We start from the raw sequence: 9,481 nt of genomic DNA, 5'->3' as shown, positions 1-9,481 counted from the left end.
GCACGTTCCTACTGTCACACAGAAAGTTCTACTGATGCTCAAGAATTACCAGCGGATTTAACCTGCATCCGCACACCTCCGTCTGCACATCAGTTTACTGCTACCAACAGACGTGGTCCGAATCGTGAAAACAGTTACCGTCCAATCTCGCTTTATTATCAGAACACGCGTGGAATCCGAACTAAGACAAAAAAGTTACTATTAAATATTTCTCAGTGCGATTATGACGTTATTGCCTTTACTGAAACTTAGCTGAATAACGACGTTTCAAACTCTGAGTTAGCTCTGAACTATACTATTTACCGTTGTGATAGAAACCCTCAAACCAGCCAGCACAGACGAGGAGGGGGGGGGGGTCCTGATAGCAGTAAAAACGGCCTTCAGAGCTCTGCTATTTGTATTGCTGACTGTGATCAATTGGAGCAAATTATCGTTCGCATCTCATCACCAAACTTTGATATGATAGTGTGCTGTATATATCTGCCGCCCAACAGTGAGCCCCTGTTGTACGAGCAACATGCAATATGTGTGAAAAAAATTTAAGGGTTGTGTACAAGACACGACCACGATGACATTAAAAATGCAGCCAGTTTTATGAGCAAGCAATATTATCCGTGGCTAAATTAAAATCTTAATGCCATCGACTGTTTCAGAACTACACACATGCATGCTTTTCTTCACTAGAGATAATTGTTGAATTTTTAAATTAAAATTGATAATCTGTAGTTTGACAAATTCAAGTTTTAAAAAAGTTTTATTCAAATCCCAGAAATGTGAACATAATTTAATGATGCTCACAAACAAAACCTTACATCTATCTTTAAATACCTGCTATCAAATTAAATGTTTGCAAGCACGATAGAAAAATAACTGGTCATAAATCAAATTATTCGTAAACGAAGAAAGTTTAACATATGCATCTTTATATATTCGGTGGTTTAATTAACATTAACTCTGAAATATTCTATATGTGGGGTCCATTGATGGAATCCTGAAAAGGACTATTTGTGGGATCCACAAACACGCGTGCTATGGAATGAAAAGTACTAAACTAACTAAAGGCATTTGGTTTAACAAAAATAACATGCAGAATGGAACAATTAGTCAGCTGCAAAAAAGGTTTGCCATCTTTTCTAACCGCACGCTACTTACATCAGATAAATACTTCGAAATGAAAAGAAACAACCTTTCTCTTCAGCATCTAATATGAAATACTGATAGCTTGAAACGTGACATCGGCTTTTATCACTTTCGCACTGATGATAGGAAGGACTTCCTTCATGCAGAATAACGAAAAAATATTTGCGGATTTTTCACATCCTCCAATTTCTATAATATTGCAGACCTTTGGATTTGGTTTGGTTTTCGCCAATTTCAGCATGGCAATATACTTTTAAATAACTGTACATTTTTGTATTGTTTCGGAAGGATAATATTAAACAAATCACTGATTGTTGTAAATTTCAGGTTGTCAATGTACACGCAAGCAAAACGTAACGAATATAAACGGCGAAATTAGGTTATCGCAGTCATTGTCAGGAATTTTTCAAATTTGTTCATCTTTGTTGGTTATAGCCCTGAAAAGGGCTTTTAATTTACAAAAATAACATGCGAAATGGAACAATCAGTCAGCCGCAACTACGATTTGCCGTCTGTTCCAGCCGCGCGCTACTTACATCGGATAAATAATTAAAATTGGAAAGAAACAAACAACCTTCCTCTTCAGCAGATAATTTGAAATACTGATAGTTTGAAACGTGACATCGGCTTTTATCACTTTCGCATTGTTGATAGAAGGACTGCCTTCATGCAGAATAACGAAAAAAATATTTGCGGATTCTTTTTAGTACGGCTTTCGCTAGTTAGCAGTGTTGCCACATCCTCCAATTTTCTGAAACATTGTAGCGTTTTGGAAAATGTTTCCGAAAGATTATATTTAATAAATCACAGGTTTTCACCAATTTCAGCCTGGAAATGTACTTTAAGTAGCTTAAATTTAATTTGAACAAATGACAGATTGTTGCAAATTTCAGATTGTCGATATACGCGCAAGCTACAAATAACGAATATAAACTGCGCAATTGGATTATCGCTGTCAATGGTTGGAAATATTCCAATTTGTTCTTTATTGTTATAACCTTTAAAAGGACTTTTAATTTAACAATAATAACATGCAGAATGGAACAATTATTCAGCTTTAACTGAGGTTTGCCAACTCTTCCAGCCGCGCGCTATTTACATCGGATCACCCCCAGCGGTAGCATTGTCAACATGCATGACTGCTACTGCTGTTCTTTACGGCCCGACGTTCGAAGGGAGAATGAAGTCGCTCAAGGAATGGCATTCTTTAAATAGTCGAGGATGACGTCATTCATAGAAGCGTAGTGTGCTAGGTGCTCCAATCTGTCGAACGAGTCGCTATAGGCACGATGTTACTTGTCTGGCAAAACAGCAACAACTGATTCAAACAGTCACGCGGCACATTTATTTATAACTTTTCGTGCTCGTTTGAATCACTAAGCTGCTCGCTATCGACGGCGCTGCCGGGGATAGTTTGACTGATGTATGGGAATTATCACTTTTCGAGATCTGTTCATTTTTGCTTGTTTTTCAATAGCGTGCTATTGAAATACAAAAACACTATAGCAATAAAACATAATTTCAGTTAATTCCGAATTGTTTGGTGATAACCAGACGGAAATCCGTTCATAAATAAGAAAGTTATTAGCGTTCAAAATAGTGACGCAAAAACGTGACATCGTTTGATTTTGGATTTTAGAATGACACCCTGCCCCAGATAGTGTAGTAAGACATTTTCAATGTCAAAATTAATTGATCTTGCGTGGTGTGGTTTTAACTGTTGGGGATTATAATATCCCTCAATTACGCTGGATGTCGGATGAAAATTTGAACTGTATGCTACCGGTAAATGCTTCGTCTGAACAGGTAATATCCCTGGTTGAGTCGGTTATGGCCAACGGAATGTCTCAAATAAACGATCTCGAAAACGTAAACGAGAGACTTCTTGACTTAGCGTTCATTAGTGACACTGATTGCGTTGAATTGTGTGAGCCACCGTTACCATTGCTGAAGATCGACCAACATCACCGGCCTTTTATCTTGCTATTCGAGCTTGACGCTGTTAAGCAAAACGCTCCTGGTATTGTTGTTGATTCCCTTGGCTTTGATTTTACCCGCTGTGATTTCGAGAGGCTCAACACATTGTTCACCGAAGTTCATTGGAAGGAATTTCTTGTTGGTTGCAGTATTAATGAAGCTGTGACAAATATGTATGACAAAATGTATGCTATATTTCGTGATGTTGTTCCTGTGAAGCGACCTCGTCGTCCGCGTGGTAAAAAGCAGCCTTGGTGGAATAACGAGCTACAGAATCTACGAAACCGTCTTCGCAAGGTTAGGAAACGATACTTTCGCTGGAGAGATGATCGGTACAAAGCCGAGCTGCATGCCATTGAGAGCGAATATAACTCTTAGCTTGCGCATTGCTTTCGTTGCTATATTCATCGCACGAGGAGAACCTGAAGCAGGACCCCAATTCATTTTGGTCATTTGTAAGAAGCCGTAAGCAGTCGTCCGAAATCCCACAACGTGTTAGTTACAACGAAATTACAGCCGAGTCCCCGATTGAATCGGCAAATCTATTCTCATCCTTTTTCAAAGTGTTTTTTTTACAATGGAGAAGACGTTTACGTCCTAACCCAGTACACGTGCTATTGGTAGGTGTCCAAGCTACCACACGGGATGTACTGGGGGCGTGTCGGGCTCGAATGGTGACGCTGCCATTAATACCGACTAAACTCCATTGGGCTCCGCCATCGTTCCCCCCAGGAACTACCTCTCGGTATTACTTCTGGGGGGATGGCTGTACTTGATGTACTCATTCACTCTCACTCACGCGTTCATAGGTCCTGTATGAGGCTTACTTGGATGCTCTCTATCGCACCTTGATTCAGTCTCAAATACTCCACATGAGGCTGACTTTTGTGCTCACTTTTTTCGTTCCTTGCGAGGCTGACTTGTGTGCTCACCTTATTCATTCCTTGCTAGGCTTACTTTTGTGCTCGCCTCACCCTAACCATGTGAGGCTGACTTGGGTGCTCACCCTATCACCTGATTCACTCTCGATCGTACCACTCTGTTATACCTCTGTCACTCCCCCTGGCATCCCATGTGGGACATTTTTCTTAGGCCCCACTTCTGACATACCATGCGAGGCTGACTTGTGTGCTCACCTTTTCCATTCCTTGCTAGGTTTACTTTTGTGCTAGCCTCTACCATACCATGTGAGGCTGACTTTTGTGCTCAGAGGTTGTGTCCCAGCCACAGACGTCAAGCATTGCTCTTCTTTCGACGTCGAACCGAGGACATACGAACAGTATGTGTTCGGCAGTTTCGTCTACACCTGGGCAGTCCGGGCAGACTGGGACCTCCGCGTGCCCGAACCTGTGGAGGTACTGTCGGAAACAGCCATGGCCTGACAGGAATTGTGTCAGGTGGAAGTGAACTTCCCCATGGGGTCTTCCCACCCAGCTCGATATGCTAGGTATCAGCCGGTGGGTCCACCTACCTTTCGAGGAGTTATCCCACTCACGCTGCCATCTGGCGACCGAGGTCACCCTGGTGCGCTCGCGGGCTCCCCTATTTCCACGTAGCTCAAAGCACTCCTCATCTTCCCGAATGACCAGCCCGACTGGCATCATGCTCGCTATCACGCAGGATGCATCGTGTGATATCGTGCGGTAGGCAGATATCACTCTGAGGCACATCACGCGGTAGGTGCTCTCCAGTTTCTGTAGGTAACTGGTTACCCTCAGTGCTCTTGACCATGACGGGCCGCCGTACCTGAGGATAGATACGGCAACGCCTGCCAGTAACCTACGTCTACTGGCGCACACCTTTGAGCTGTTGGACATCATCCTCGATAGAGCCGCAACAGCAGTCTCTTGCATGTATAGTCGACATGGCTGCCGAAGGTCAGCTTGTCGTCTATAATGACTCCGAGAGACTTCGGACTTCGCTGTGAAGTGATCGCGACTTCTCCCACATGGATAACTGCATGTTGTGCCGACTTGCGGTTGTTGACGATAACTACCTCCGTCTTATGATGAGCGAGCTCCAGGCCTCTCGCGCTCATCCATTCCTCCACCGTGCTGATCGCGTGTTCTGCGGTTAGTTCTACCTCAGGAATTGACTCCCCGTAGACCTCCAAGGTTACGTCGTCAGCAAAGCCGACGATCTTGACTCCAGGAGGGAACTTCAGTCTCAGAACCCCGTCATACTTGAGGTTCCATAGCACCGGGCCTAGGATCGAGCCCTGCGGGACTCCGGCGGTAATCGGAACCCTTTTCTGACCGGCATCGGTCTCGTATAGCAGTACGCGGTTCTGGAAGTAACTTTCCAAGATCCGGTACAGACCCACCGGTAGGCTAAGCCGGTGTAACGAGAGCGCGATGGCATCCCAGCTTGCGCTGTTGAATGCGTTCTTCACGTCGAGTGTCACTAACGAACAGTATCGAATGCCTCGCCTTTTTCGTTGGATCGCTATCTCGGCAGTATTTATCACTGAGTTGAGAGCGTCCACTGTGGACTTACCCTTCCGAAAGCCAAACTGGTTGCTTGACAGACCGTCCGTACCTTCCGCGTACGGGGTGAGCCTGTTGAGGATGATCCTCTCAAGCAGTTTGCCAGTCATGTCGATCAGACAGATTGGTCTGTACGCCGATGGGTCGCCTGGCGGCTTCCCGGGCTTCGGCAACAGCACCAATTTCTGCCTTTTCCATCTATCGGGGAAACGGCACTCGTCAAGGCATCTCTGCATAGCTAGCCTGAACATGTTCGGGTTCGCTATGATCGCTGCCTTGAGAGCGAGTAGTTCTTCATTCGTCACTGGAGCCACCATTTCGACCGTGCCCGCACTGTCTCGTAGTGCAGGTGGCCAGGGGCTTGTGGCTCGAGACGGGGAGAGTACTTCGATAATCGTTGCCAACCGGTCCGGAGACCGTTCTGGGGGTGAGGAGCCCCCTTTGGTCTTGGCCATCACAATCCGGTAGGCGTCACCCCACGGATTCGCGTTGGCACTCTCACACAGGTTGTCGAAACACGCTCTCTTGCTGCTTTTAATAGCCTTGTTAAGGGCCAATTTCGCAGCTCAAAACACTTCACGGCGGTTCTCTCTTGCATCCTCGGTGCGAGCTCTTTGCATCCTACGTCTAGCTCTGAGGCAGGCTGACTGTAGAGCTGCAATCTCGGCACTCCACCAGTATACCGGGCATCTACCGTTTCTTGGCAGGGTTTTTCTCGGCATAGTGGCGTCGCACGCGTGTGATAGAATAGCTACCAGCGCATCCCCGCTTAGACTGTCGGTGTTGGCCTCCAGTCCCAGGGCCGCGGTGAAAGCTTCGCTGTCGAAGTGATTGGACTTCCACCCGCGTACCTGACAGGGATCTCCCGCCCTCGGATGCTGCACACCATAGTTGATCTTAAAGCGGATTGCTAAATGATCGCTATGGGTGTAGCCTTCGTCTACCCTCCATTCCATGCCTGGAGCCAGACTCCGGCTGGCAAATGTTAGGTCAATCCACGCCTCCTTTCCGTTTCTACGGAATGTACTAGCGGAGCCATTATTAGCTAGCACAGTATCGAGTTTCGCAAGCGCCTCCATTAGCGCTTGACCCCTGCTATTTGTACAGCGGCTGCCCCCGGGAACCGTCCCGTTGTACAGATTGCCACCATTCCAGACCCGTCCGACACCCAATTGCCGTTGCCGGCAGGGATGTTGTACGGGTCTGATAAAAGGGCGACATCTGTCCTCGACTCCGAGACCGACCGCCACAGCAGCTGTTGGGCTGCTGCACAATGGTTAAGATTTAGCTGTGAGACGTTCACGGCTTCTTCTTATTTAACTCACCGAAGGGACACGAAGGTCCGCCCATAGCATGTTTATGGGCTTGCTTCTTAGCGGTGCAGATAAGGCACTTGTGTGCCTTAGTGCAACCCCGCTCTTTATGTCCCTCCTCGCCGCAGCGACGACATAGTTTGCTCCTATCTATGCCCTTGCACTCGTAGGCTTTGTGGCCGGACTCAAGGCACCGATAGCACCTATCCACTGAAGGCGGCTGGGGTATGCTAATAGGGCATACCGACCAGCCGATCTTCAGCTTCCCTTTCTCGGTTACCTTTTTGGCATCCACCTTCAGTAGCCTGAGGTAGGCTACTTGGGTGCCAGAGGGTCCATTCCTCAATCGCACAGAGGCCCGCTCGATTGTGACGTCGCAATGTGCCTTAACGTCTTCTGCGGTCTTCTGCGGTCGTGAACTCGTCCAGATGCTTGCACTGGAGAGTAATTTCCGCCCCTAGCGACCTGACTTGGGCGCCCTCACCAAGGACCTCTTGGGCCAAGGCCTTGTATACCGCACTAGATTGTGCGTCTCACTTCAGCACCAGAAGCATTTCTCCCGTGTTTGTGCGTCTCACGCTACGCACATCTTGCCCAAGGGCCGAAAGGCTTTCGGCCGATTTTTATCGACTTTAGGACATCGGCATATTTGTCCTTGTCGATTTTCAACCACAAGGCCTCGCCTCTGTCCTTGGCCTTCTTCGCGGGCCGCGGTACCTCCGGTGTCGGTGCCGGCTTTTTCTTGGTGACCAGCGTCCAGGGGTTTGGGTCCCCTGCCCCGGTCGCGCCGGGTTGCTGGTACCAACGCTCTGCTCAGCGAGGTCACTCTCGCCCTCGCTAACCTAAATCCCTCCCTCTTGGATGCCACTGTCTGGGTTCCTCTGCCGGACTTCTCCCGACATTCCACCCTCTTGGCGTATGCCTGCTGTTCTTGTCTTGCGACACGAACAGCCTTCCGGAGCATTAGCAGGCTCTGTTTCAGCTCCTTGCTTATATTTTCGCGCTAGTGAACTCGATTATTGCATTGAGCTGCTCCCCCACTTTGCGCATCGCGGATAGTGGCCCGTCCAGCGCGTTGGTAGGGCTATTTTCTACCACTGCTGGGAGGTCACTGGTGCTATCGGATGTAGCACTCGTCGGTCCACTACTCTCCCCACGGGGGAGACCTCGCCAAACCACCTCTAGCAAAGGTGTTTAGCACCTCCGTTTGTTTATTGTTTTTGTTTTTGTTCACTTCATTCATGTTGAAACCCACGAGTTGCGCGAGAAAGAAAGGTCCGCCACGCCAGAGCTCCGCAGTAACGTTGTAAGGTTGTAAGGGACGCTTGCTGTGGGGATTGCCAAGGTACCCCACAGGCTCCGTTAACGATCGAGCATCTTTTTCATCCCCTCGATCACTCATCCCTCGGCACGGGTCGCTTCACGCCTTGGAATTGGGGTTATGACCTATCTTGTTTTACGTGGTGACCGCGGCCCAGATCATCACAAGCATCCTCCTTTACCAGCGCTTTGGACCTGTAGCTCTGGTTCTCAATAGTTCCAGGTACGTATGTTATTACAGACATGCTACTATTGAGATCCGTCATTCGCTAGCGATGCCATTTACGTTGACTTTGCAAAAGCGTTCGATAGGGTGCCTCATTTGTTAATCGTGGCCAAATTTGAGCACATGGGACTTTTTGAGTGATTGACACGGTGGATAATGTCATACCTCACCGAGCGTAGTGCATTTGTGCGCATAGATGAAACGAGATCATCTCCGTTTGTGATAGAGTCGGGTGTGCCTCAGGGAAGTCATTTGGGCCCGTTACTGTTTATTTTATTCGTAAACGATTTATGCTCCGCTATACAGTCTCCTAAGTATATGTTTGCTGATGATCTGAATTTTTTCCGTGTTATTGCGTCGGCAGTCGATTGCTGTGCTATTCAAGCCGATATTGATATGCTGCTAAATTGGTGTACTCATAACGGGATGGAAGTAAATGTGCAAAAGTGCAATGTGATATCGTTCTGTCGAAACAGGCACGTCCTGACATTTGATTAAAGAATGGCAGAAAGCAGTATCAACCGAGTTAATACGATAAAGGACCTAGGCATTCTCATCGATAACAAACTAAATTTCGCGCAGCACATTGCAACGACTACAGCCAAGGCCTATGCCGTACTGGGGTTCATTTAACGAAACACGCAGCAATTCAGCGATATTTATTGCCTAAAAACGCTCTTTTGTGCACTCGTGCGTAGCATCCTGAAGTACGGCGTGCTTGTGTGGGCACCCTATCATGCTGTTCAAATCAATCGCATCGAACGAATTCAGCATCACTTTGTTCGTTATGTTCTGCGGTTACTACCTTGGACTGATCCTATTCGTTTACCGCCCTATGAACATCGATGCAATCTTCTGCGTTTGCCAACTCTTGCAATTCGGAGGATAATGCTGCAACGGCTCTTCGTGTTCGATCTTCTGGGAAACAATATAGATAGCCCGGAGTTGCTGAGCCAGCTCCGATTCAACGTACCACCTAGACCCACCAGACCAACTGATTTCTTTCGGTTAACGATGTA

Source organism: Topomyia yanbarensis, chromosome 3 (assembly GCF_030247195.1).
Source record: "Topomyia yanbarensis strain Yona2022 chromosome 3, ASM3024719v1, whole genome shotgun sequence".
In the NCBI taxonomy this organism is placed as follows: Eukaryota; Metazoa; Arthropoda; class Insecta; order Diptera; family Culicidae; genus Topomyia; species Topomyia yanbarensis.
Note: the sequence above shows the minus strand (reverse complement) of the source record.